General features: G+C 41.3%; 1 protein-coding gene across 14 annotated transcripts in view; it reads left to right on the top strand.

Moving 5' to 3' along the window:
- The window catches only part of LOC143996687 (poly(rC)-binding protein 3-like), a 1,318,080-nt gene that overhangs the window by 337,892 nt on the left and 967,680 nt on the right, over nt 1-12,508 (top strand). For 12 of the 14 annotated variants that reach the window (XM_077491910.1, XM_077491906.1, XM_077491899.1 and 9 more), the window contains one exon: nt 11,145-11,228. The exons of the other annotated variants lie outside the window; for them this stretch is intronic. The gene's annotated coding sequence lies outside the window, so the exon portion shown is untranslated. The remainder of the gene's footprint in view (nt 1-11,144; nt 11,229-12,508) is intronic. 14 annotated transcript variants of the gene reach the window in all.

The following is a 12,508-nucleotide window of genomic DNA, read 5'->3' as shown; positions in this document are numbered from 1 at the left end:
CCATCATGATGGGAGGCTACGTGCACTGCCCATTTCAAGTGTCTGTCACAAAAGATTGCAGCTTTTGTATTGTGATAATAACATGTTAGATGTAATTAATTCCAGCACTGTCAGTTACATTATGAATATACACAACGAAAAGTGACAAGCCTTTCTATTGCCTCAAAAAACTAACACACATGTCATTTTTAGGCAAGAACACCTTATATTTTCAACAAGTGTTTTAAAAATGCTATATATATATATATATATATATATATATATATATATATATATATATATATATAGTTCTAGCCCCTTGTGTAATTATAGGAAAAAAAGACACACATGATTCATATTGAGGCAGATTACAAAGCTCAAGAGCATTGATTTTGAATAGAGAAGATAGGCTTGTCAGTATTTCCTGGGTTTTATAATGCTGGATCAAGCCCTGGAGCTTGAAGGCTTCAATCCTGTGCCTGGGTCTTGCTAGAGACCTGCAGACCATGTGCATACACAGGTGTGCAGATTAGATATAAGCAAGGTGTGATCATACTTACATCTTAGGGCTCCCATTCGGAAACAAAGCCCTGTCAGGAGAGAGCTGTGTTCTTCAGCCCAGAGGGATGGACTTGTGTTCCTGCCAGTAGACTGCATCCCATGTTGGAAGGATTCATTGCCCACTGGTAAAGTTGGGACAGCTGCAAAAGTCTGTAGTGACTGAGAAAAAAGAGGCAGCAAGCGAGTCCAGGAATTGCAGGGAGTCCTTATGTCTCAGGAGGGGTGTGAGAACCCAGCATGCCTGGAGACTCCATAGTGAAAAGCCAGGGAGTGGGTCCTTGTAGCACTGAGTGAGCTAAGAGAAGTTGGGTGAGAACAGGATATGAAACCAAAGTAAATAGAGCAGTGGCACTGCTGAGTACAAGAGAAGCCAGGTGGCCTGTTGGAAAAACGTTGAACTTTGATTTTCATTATAATAAAAACGGGCCAGAAATCCGATCAAAGTCATTTTGGGAACTAAGAGGCAAACTATTGTCCAAAATGGCACAGGGAGCTGACACTGCCATGAGAGAAATTTAGCAAAGCAATGCAAATGTTGGCCTGCATCAGGAACACTATATTCAAGCATTATATGTTTTGGATGTATGGTTGATTTTTTTTTTCACATTTTTACTAGACATGTGCAGAGTAAAATATTTTGTTTTGGAATTTCGTTTTCGTCTGAGAACTTAATTTATTTAGTTACTCCCGAAATTCGTTTTTATTTATTTCGTTTTTCGTTCAAAAATTGCATTCGTCCGAAAATCCACATGAATTACGGTCGAATCTGTCTTTGAAGGCTTATGGTGTCTGTCGAATGTATAAAGAAGATGGTAATTGAATTTGGGGGACCCCCACGCTTTTTTTTAAAATTTATTTATTTATTTATTTATTTTTATCAATGACTTTCAATGAGTGTTCTCTATATTACGGAGCCGACAATTCATAATAGCTGCGAGTGATTTTAAAGGACTTTTTTTCCTGCATTAATGACACTTTGTGCAGGGACAGTTCTAAGCCCCAGAAACATGAGCCCCTTCACAGGCATACTATAGACACCCCCCCCCCCTACGAAATTTAAAGGAATATTACACGTTTATTGTTTCACTCCCCTAGGGCAGGACCCGGGTCCCCAAACACTTTTTAGGACAGTAACTTGTAGAATCTTTTCTCTCAGTCAAATCTTTTTTCTCTGTCGAATATTTTCTCTATATAATCTTGGACTAATAGAGGTAAGGTTAGGCACATTCGACCACAGGTTCTATAGACGGATTGTTATTGTCAGAGTCACGTCGAATCTCCTATTCTATATCGAACTGTTGTAACAATGAAAATGAAAATAAAGCATTTATTTATGTCGGATCTTTCGTTTTTCGGATTCTGTGCTTTCGTTATCGTTTGTCAAAACGAAAACGAAAATAGCTGAAATTCAGACAAAAATGCATTCGGACGAAAACGAATGCACATGTCTAATTTTTACATTAGCCTGGCTTTAGCACAGTAGTAGCATCTCAAGCTGATTACTTTCAACTTGAAGAAAAAAACAAAAACAAGTAGAAGTAGCAGCTACAACAGATCTAAAAGTCATATTAAGTCAATAATAAGCTAAAGCCCTCAGCTTTTCTACACATTGGCAAGTGGCAAAAGGTTTCTTAGCATAGTTTGTGGTCTATCTTTGTCAATTCTATGCTTTGTTGACTTAAAAGTGTAAGAAAATTTAAAAACCAGAATAAGCCCTGCCTGTAGCTGCTCTAAATGTGACTATTTAGATGTGGACTTGTACAATTCTTTTTAGAGATGTACCAAGATCAGACATTTTTGGCACTCAGTAATTCGCTATGCCACCACACACTAGTTAAACTACCTATCCTTGACCCCTGAACGGGCTCTTTTTGGTCTTATTAATATCCCAGGTATAAAAATATTGCGAGGCTGTAAACAATTTATTTTGTTATGTCCCTTGTAGCATGGAAATCAATTTTTCATGTGGCATCTCTGATCGACATATGATGTCCGCTCTTTAACATATTATCAGCTGTGACCAATCATAGCCCATCACAGCGGTAAACAGTAAGTGCCGGTAATCCTCTTTCCTTGGTTCACGCTGACAGGGAGAGCCGATCGGCGGCTCTCCTGTCAGAATGGGGGGTCTGTGCTAATAATCAGCGCATTGATTATCAGCGCAGCCCACATCAGAGATGCCCACCACGGCTGCCAATCTGTGCCCATCAGATGCCAGTTAGTGCACATCAAAATACCAGTCAGTGCCCACCAAAGGGCCAATCAGTGCCCATCAAAGTGCCAATCAGTGCCCATCAGTAATGCCTGTCAGTGCCCTTCACAAATGTCAATCAGTGTCCATCAGTAAGGACTGCCAGTACCTCCTCATCAGTGCTGTCTATCAGTGCGACCTATTAGTGCCCATCAGGGCCACCCATTAGTGCCAATCAGTGTCACCTGTCAGTGCCCATCAGTGTCGCCTGTCAGTGCCCATGATTGCTGCCTATCAATGCCACCTATCAGTGCCCATTGGTGCTGCATATCAGTATCAATATGTGGTGATGTGCACTAGGCATCTTTGTCTGTGTCAGCAACAAGTGTATGCTGTGGATCCCTAAATGAAAAAAGGCCCTATCAACAGAAAATAGAAAAGATTACTCTGGAAACATTAAATTCTAATCAATTTTTTTATCCTGCCAGAATTTTTTCAAAAACAGAAAAAAATGTGAAACAAAAGAAAATAAAAAAATGTCAAAAACAGCAGCTACACACACAAAAAGTTCATCCTAAAAAAGTTTGTATAGTCTCTGAACAGGTTACACAAAGATATGTAGCCCACCACACTGCAATCCACAGTAATCTAGCACAATAAAGCACAGTATAGCATTCTCCCTTAACTAGATCAACACACAAAGATAAATTACTGCTGACAACCCATGTTTTTATAGTTAAGGGGCTGCCACATAGCAAAGCCCCCATTATTGACTCTTCTAAGCCAGCAGATCTAAGTTCAAAGGTCAAGCTGAAAAATGTCAGTATACATTTATTGGGACCATGAACATCAAGCAAACAGGTTTTATCTTGAACCCATATTAGCAGCAATTGAGTATGCTTACCTCATCCCTACTGCACAGTAGAAACTTAGATATGAACACTAACAAAGAAAAAAAAAAGGATTTCACCATGTAATAAAGTATATGCTAGCCACTGGAACCTGACTCCAAATGTGTCATATTCAGAAATGCAAGAAATACCAGTTGTCCAGTTGAATATAAATATGGATAACACAGATCACTATTGTTGTCCCTGCCGAAATTTTACGTAATAAGCATCCTTTTAAAGCAACAGTATATGTTCTAATTGCTAAAAATTATTGCATAAAAGGCAGAACTGCATCCGTGTCTATTTTATTGAACAACTATCATGTTTTTTTTTATTATTACTAGAGACAAGTGACAGCTTGAAACAGAAATCAGTTTGTATTAATCTAGAACATCTGTTCCTCCAATCCTTTTCATTCCATTAAGAAACTAATATAGTATGTAAAATCTAGTATAATCCAATATTTACTTCTGAAAACAAAATCCTTGAATTACATTTTTTTCTAATAAGGCATTTTAAGATAAATTGGAGAGCAATCTGTACTATTCCTTACAAAGATGGATTGTGACAGACAGAAGTAAGAAGATAATGGAACAAAGTAAAAGAGTAGAAAGTAGTAAGAGTAGAAATGACTTAATGTATTCCTAATCTAGAAAGGATGTGATGGGAAAAAATACGGCTAAAGACCTTACAAACGAAGTTAGGTCAGAGTAATGCAAGCAAAATCTGAGATTTACCCTAATTTTATTACCAAAATGCATCAAATAAATTCTTATTATTTACAGGTCTTACATACGGCTTGTGCTTTTGCACTAAGGCATACGAGGGGGACCTGCAAGCACTAGGAAATGCATTTAAACAAGACTTCTTAAGAACTTTGAAAACCTAGTAGACCGTGTACTAAGGCAAAAGTGCTTCATCCTCAGCCTGAGCTGCAGAGATGGTGGTTTAAAAAGATAAAATACGTCATGCAGCAGGTTAGGTTTATGGATTTCAGCCCTAGGTGGAGTAGAGTATGCAGAAAATGGCCCTTTTTTTTACATACACTTGCCAACACTGTGGTCCCAAATCCTGGGGCACTGTTAACCCCACCCAAATCATACCCACTTTATGGGTTAGTCCAACACACACTGCACCTCCTAATCCCTTTTTAAGTTAGTGCAGGACAGAGGACAAGATGTAGGACTGGACTATCCCAACAAAATTCAGGCAGTTGACAAGTATACATAGACCACAGGTACTATATACTGTTTGTAGCCGGAGTCTGAATGAATGAAATATTTGTATAGCGCACAACGCAAACTCAATCACCTGATGGCGCAGTCTGGATACTGGATTGAACGTGAGCCCCCAACCCTGGTGACCTGAGGTGTGCCATGGCTGCCCATGAGAGTATGCTTAAAAGAGGGCATACCCTGAGTGTAAAATGAAGAAAAATGGGGAACAGGTGGGAGGGAGCCCGGAAATGAAGCCGACGAGAATGTAGGGGAGGAGGTGGAGATTATGAAGCCCCATACTCCTCCTACAAATGCAGGCTAGCCAGTGGCCAGCCTTCTAACATGTTGACATTAACATGTCTCCTTTAGGCTATTGGCACAAATACCACTAGGCCTTATATAATTTACAAAGTTCAGTTTCAGCCACAATATAGTGTATACAGTATCTCAAAAGTGAGTACACCCCATCACATTTTTGTAAATATTTTATTTTATCTTTTCATGTGACAACACTGAAGAAATGACACTTTGCTACATTGTAAAGTAGTGAGTGCACAGCTTGTATAACAGTGTAAATTTGCTGTCCCCTCAAAAAAAATCGACACACAGCTATTCACTTCTACACCATTGGCAACAAAAGTGAGTACACCCCTAAGTGAAAATGTCCAAATTGGGCCCAAAGTATCAATATTTTGTGTACCCACCATTATTTTCCAGCACTGCCTTAACCCTCTTGGGCATAGAGTTCAACAGAGCTTCACAGGTTGACATTGAAATCATGGAGCTGGTGGATGTTAGAGACCTTGCGCTTCTCCACTTTCCATTTGAGGATGCCCCACAGATGCTTAATAGGGTTTAGGTCTAGAGGTCTTCTTAAGAAAGGCAGTGTTCATCATGGAGGTGTGTTTGGGGTCATTAACATGTTGGAATACTGCCCTGCAGCCCAGTCTCTGAAGGGAGGGGTTCATGCTCTGCTTCGGTATGTCACAGTACGTCACAGTACATGTTGGCATTCATGGTTCCCTCAATGAACTGTAGCTCCCCAATTCTGGCAGCACTCATGCAGCCCCAGACCATGACACTCCCACCACCATGCTTGACTGTAGGCAAGACACATTTGTCTTTGTACTCCTCACCTTGTTGTGACCACACACACTTCACACCATTTGAACCAAATAAGTTTATCTTGGTCTCATCAAACCAAAGGACAATTTTTTAGTACGGTTGATTTTAGGTCAGGCAACGCATTGAAACCTTTGCAGCCATTGTGCTACATGCTGTGTGTTCAATGTGTACCTTTAAGAAGGGGTGGGCTCCAGTCCATCTGCCTTCATCTATCTCATCAGAATGCATGTGCTTCCACTCTGGAGCCTCTTATAAGTTAAAGTTATTACTACAGATACCAGGTTGCCTTGATGGGGCTCTGTAGCTTATGCATGCATTTGCAAATTTGTGCAACTAAATCCCTGTTTTAAACGCATACTGTAAAGCCGCGTACACACGGGCGGACTGTCTGGCCAACTAAGTCCGTCAGACAATCCGATGGACAGTCCGTCCTACTTTCAAATGAACGGACTTGACCACACACGATGAACAAACAGTCAGTTGAAAGCTTGCGCGATGACGTGTACAGCACGTACGACGGGACTAGAAATAGGACGTCCAATACACAGCAATGCAACCTTCCGCCGTGTAAATCCTTTCTGAGCATGCGCCATACTTAGTCCGTCCAACTAGCCTACTCACGAGCGGACTGTCCGCTGAAACCAAAGTTGGACGGACAATATTACGGAAATTCCGAAATACTTAGTCCGTCAGACTGCACGCTGAAAAAGTCCGCTGAAGCCCACACACGAGCGGACTGTCCGCTGAAATGTGTTTCGGCGGACTAAGTTGGACAGACAGTCCGCCCGTGTGTACGCGGCTTTAGACAGGTTAATCTTGTTGGTCGCAGGCTGGTCGGTAAGTAGAGCTTGGAATTTTTCCTTGGATTTTTTCCTTCGTTTTTTTTTGTTATGCGTTGCCTTCCAATGCCTACTGTTAGGGCCAGTTATAGGTGAGAGCAGTGGACAATTTTTCAGTAATCATACATGAGCCATTTGTGCATCCTTTGCTCCTGTGGTGAAGCATCACTAACCTCTAGATAGAGTGTACTATTCTGTATTTAGGGAGGCAGTCTGTGATTTCCGGTTTGTGTATTGATTAGAACCTTCCTCACACACAGGAATAGTGAAAAGCGGCTTTAACATCTTATAGTAGAGGGTTAACTATCATCTATAACTGTGTTTTTCAACCTTTTTTCAGGCAAGGCACCCTTTTGAAAGTATATTCAGTCTCAAGGTTCCCTCATACTAATTTGGGTGGTTGCTGGTTTGGGAATCGCAGCTGTTCCTGCACCCAAAATCATCCTCAGCTAAAACACACTGCTCTTTACAGACGCATTTGGGTTGCCATTCATTCTTAATGACACCCCTACGCATCTAAAAATGCAGCACTATAGCAGATGTGGGAACCACTGAGAAATTGCATGGTGCAAAAGTACCATGCAACTTCTTGGCCTCTGTGGTTTAAAAATGATTCCAGAACCTTTTTTCCTGTATCAAATGCAGGCAAGGCAGCCCATACATTTTAATGAGCTGTTGTGCACAAGCATTGGTGGCACACATGTTGAACTACTGCCCTGCGGCTCAGTCTCTGAAGGGAGGGGATCATGCTCTGCTTCAGTATGTCACAGTACATGTTTGCATTCATGATTCCCTCAATGAACTGTAGCTCCCCAATTCTGGCAGCACTCATGTAGCCCCAGACCATGACACTCCCACCACCATGCTTGACTGTAGGCAAAACACATTTGTCTTTGTACTCCTCACCTGGTTGTGGCCACACATGCTTGACACCATTTGAACCAGGAGGAAAAATAGCTGATTACCGGCTTTGTTTACATCCTATGATCAGCTGTCATTGACTGACAGCTGATCACATGGTAAGGGGTCACGTAGTCCACTCGAGCATGGGAGGACATCCAGGGAAGCCCTCCCGGCAATTGGAGTCCATGCTGTAGCCGTCTTTTGGCTATAGCGTGGACGGCAGGTAGTTAAAAAATGACAGCACTGAAAGATAAAAATTGGCCTGGGCAGGAAGGTGCAAAAGTGCCCTTGTACCTCCCAAAGCTCACAGAAGCTCATATGCAGCTTGCTAAATAACCTCCTCACGGTGTCTTTTTTTTCATACTCTCTCACAAACTTGCATGTGCCTCCCCAGCTTCACCGACAGAAGGATTGGAAGCATTACATTCCAGAAACCGCCAGCATCACATCCGAGAAAGCTATGCTGCACCCGACCAACCATTAGCAACCGATGATGTCATTGGTTGGCAGGATGAGGTTGACAGTAGGGATGAGACGAACAGCCCTGGTTTGGTTCACAGCAAAACATGCGAACAGGCAAAAAATTTGTTCGAACACCATTAAAGTCTATGGGACACGAACATGAATAATCAAAAGTGATAATTTTAAAGGCTTATATGCAAGTTATTGTCATAAAAAGTGTTTGGGGACCTGGATCCTGCCCAGGGGACAGGTATCAATTAAAAAAAAGTTTTAAAAATTGCAGTTTTTTTGGGAGCACTAATTTTAATAATGTTTAAAGTGAAACAATAAAAGTCAAATATTCCTTTAAATTTCATTCCTGGGGGTGTCTATAGTATGCCTGTAAAGTGGTGCATGTTACCCACGTTTACAACAGTCGGAGCGCAAAATGACATTTCTAAAGTAAAAAAGGTAATTTAAAAGTGCTTGCGGATATAATGAATTGTCGGTCCCAGCAATACACATAAAAGTCATTGAAAAAAACAGCATGGGATTCCCCCACAGTTGATTACCAGGATCTTTGGGTATGAATATTAAGGAGAACTCCGAACCAAAAAAAAAATAAAAAATTGCGCACAGGGACTTCCCTATGGCTTCCCCACAGTCAGAGGGGGCTGGGCCACCGGGTTACATGACCCCGCTCCCCTCTGACACCCCGGGGAAGCCATTATTAAGTCCCAGTGCATCAGAGGGGGTGGGGTCACCCGGGAACGTCATGGTGTGGCCCTGCCCTCAGTTATAAAAGAACTGTCAAAGCGAAGATGCGTCATACAGCGGGTGCTTCCCATGGAGGCGGGTCGGTCATGGGACATTTTTATTTTTAAATAAAGGACTTGCCCCAAGCTGTGTCATGTCATTTTTACCATTTTTGCACTGTTTTTGTGAAATGGTAGGGGTAAATTTGTACCCCATTACCATTTCACACTGGGGAGTCTGGGATCTGGGGGTCCCTTCGTTAAAGGGGGCTTCCAGATTTCGATAAGCCCTCCGCCCGCAGACCCCCACAACCACTGGGCAAGGGTTGTGGGGATGAGGCCCTTGTCCCCATCAACATGGGGATACAGTGCTTTGGGGGGCTACCCCAATGCACCCTCCCCATGTTGTACGGTTCAGGAGGGGGGCACTCTTTTTTCCTGTGGCCTGACAGGTTGCATGCTCAGATAAGGGTCTGGTATGGATTTTTGGGGGATCCCCATGCCATTTCTTTTGTCATTTTGGCACGGGGTTCCCCTTAAAATCCATACCAGACCAGAAGGGCCTGGTAATGGATTGTGGGGGAATCCCATGCTGTTTTTTTCAATGACTTTTATGTGTATTGCCAGGACCGACAATTCATTATAGCTGCGTGTACTTTTAAATGACCTTTTCCTTTAGAAATGTCATTTTGCGCTCAGGCTGTTGTAAACACGGGAAACGCGTGCCACTTTATAGGCATACTATAGACACCCCCAGGTATGAAATTTAAAGGAATATTTCACTTTTATTGTTTTACCTTAAGCATTATTAAAATCATTGCTCCTGAAAAAAACTGCCATTTTTAAAACTGTTTTTGAATTGACACATGTCTCCTGGGGCATGACCCTGGTCCCCAAACACTTTTTATGACAATACCATGCATATAAGCCTTAAAAATTATCACTTTTGATTTCTCCCATAGACTTTAATGCCCCATACACAGTATCAGATTTTCTACTGAGTTTTTCCTTCAGATTTACCAAAACCCTGTAATGCAAAGGCCTGCCTGATTGCATATACATTGAGACTCCTAAGGTTTGACCTCATATTATATGGTTTTGGTAAATCTGAAGGAAAATCTGATAGTGTGTATGGGGCATTAAAACATCCCAAATTGTTCACTATTCGGCGAACAGGCGAACACCCAATGAATGAATGAATGAATGAAATACTTGTATAGCGCACAATGCGAACTGAATCGCCTCAAGTCGAACTTACAATCGACTCGAACATCAGCTCATCCCTAGTGGACAGCCCCCACAGCTTTCTGAGTGCCTGTGGCAGCTGAATGCAAGATTGAGACAGAAGATCAGCACTGCTGTTATCAAAAAAGGGCTTAACTGGTGGCCAGATACATTTTTTACCAGATGCCTGCTTAGTTGGGGAAGTTTATGGTCATTTTGCCATGGCATCCCAGTTGAGAAATGCTGATCTAGAACACTAATATGGTACAACTGGCATACAGGCTGTTCTGTGTAATAGGCTTAAACAGTGGAAAGGATATTTTCGTATCTGGAACCTATGCGTGTTAGTCTAAGGAACCATAAGTCTGAGGATTGCATTTGGGAGTTTTAAAACTAGGACATTTGAAACACAGTCAAGATGTAGATTTGGAGACAGTTTTATCCTCCTGTGTATGAGCTTAATATGTTAACTTTAAGCATTGTTTCTTTTATGTTTCAGTTATAGCTGTAGGATTCAAGTATATAAAGTTTATCAAACTTCTCTTGACAATGTTTGTACGTTAAGAAAAAAAAGTGCTTTCGACCTGCATAGAAACACATAAAGCATTTGGTGTAAAAGTGTTAAGGGAACATCTTAGACGTGCGTCACGTTGGTTTCTAAGCAGTAGACTTCAAAGGTGCAGCTTTTTCTCAGCATCAAACAGTAACTCTTGCAAAGCTTAAATTTGTGCCATGTCCTATGTGGTTTCTATTAAGAGGATACAGATTTACATTCGAAAGCCCTGATGTAGAGTATATCACATCAGTTAAACTTACTGGGCATTCATATAATTCCGTGATGTACTTTATTCTCATGAACTCTCTAGTATTCTGTTCATGCATGTCAGTATATTCTTTAACCAGAAGGCTGTCTCATTCAGGTATTTGTAGAAGGTAAATTTAAGTAATCCACAAACATATAAAAAATGTGTACAAATAATGTATAAAAATTAAACTTAAAATGTATTTTAATTTACCAGTTTCTGTGGATCAGGCAGTCACACTACTCCAGACCCCACGCCTTCCTTTTACACCGACTTGGACACTGCTAACTTCTAGGTCAGGTAAGCCAGATAAATGTCTGAACCATTCCCCAAAGTATTATCAAACTGATGTGAGTCCAGGATACTGCAAAAGGTGTGCTTCATCCTTATTTGTCTACCAATCTATCTGTCTATTTAGATTTTGCCATTGCTGCTAAAAGTTCAGTATTGTTAATTTAAAGTGTTTTTAAAGTCACATGTATTAATTGCTTTGATTCTTTCTGTTTTAGGTCCCTGTTCAGTGCAGTGTGTGTGTTTTCCTAAAATTATAATGCTAAATAAATACTTTGCAGAGCTCTGCTGTCCAGTCATGTGACATCCTTCCCAAATAAGTGAGTACAGTGGGAGGGGCTAAGATTACCTTATAATGAATGCAAGCTAGCAGAGGGAGGTCATCTGTCTGCACGGCATGGCTCTGCAAAGAGGGTATTTAGCATTATAGTTTTAGGAAAACACACACACTGTACCGAACAGGAAATTAAAACAGAGGATCAAAGTAATTAATACATCTTTCTTTACTTTACAAGCACTATAGCAGCAGCAGGGAATAGAATTACACAGGCATGAGAAGAGAGGAGAGGGGAGAGGAGGAGATCTGCTCTCACACAGACTACGGAATTAACAGGGAGGGGGAGAGAGGGAGATCCAAGGATGCTGAGGAGATAGCTGGATGATGGAGACACATAAACTGACCACAGTATCAAAGATCAGCAGCCATGATAAACATGGTCAGTTTACAGAGGGGGAGACAGAAACAGGCAGGATCAGCCAGGTATTGTAGAAAGGGAAATTAACATGGCAAAAGCACTGTGCTATATCTCCTGCCTTTTTTTGTTTTTTTTAGGGTTACGACAACTTTAAGTGGAGCTTTCAATGTCTAGAACAATTGTAAACCTGGCTTATCCCTAACATTTAGCTATACCAATGCCTGATAACTTTACATTTAATGTAACCCTTACAATTATCCCTTATCCTTTCCCTACCCCAAAACACTTAAAGCAGTTGTAAGCCACTGAAATTAAATAATACCAAACTATGTCATCTCTAATGTGTGCTAGCCTCACTCCAAAGCACTTAGTGTGTTTTCTATCTGGCATCTCTCCTCTCTGTTATCTGCATGAGTCACTTCGGGTTATGCTGATACCATAGAATTCCAGGGGATGGCCCTGCCCACCCCAGTACACAAAAGGTAATTAACGGCATCATCTGTGCATGTTTCCCTATATGACTGTATAGAGGGATGTCTGTCAGTGTCCTCCACTCAGGTCCCACTCAGATCACACTCAGTTCACTATTTCAGT

Source organism: Lithobates pipiens, unplaced genomic scaffold, assembly GCF_037356315.1.
Source record: "Lithobates pipiens isolate NorthernLeopardFrog02 unplaced genomic scaffold, aLitPip1_a1.2 Scaffold_19, whole genome shotgun sequence".
NCBI classification, from domain to species: domain Eukaryota; kingdom Metazoa; phylum Chordata; class Amphibia; order Anura; family Ranidae; genus Lithobates; species Lithobates pipiens.
The sequence above is the reverse complement of the archived record's forward strand: the minus strand, read 5'-3'. Positions and strand labels throughout refer to the sequence as shown.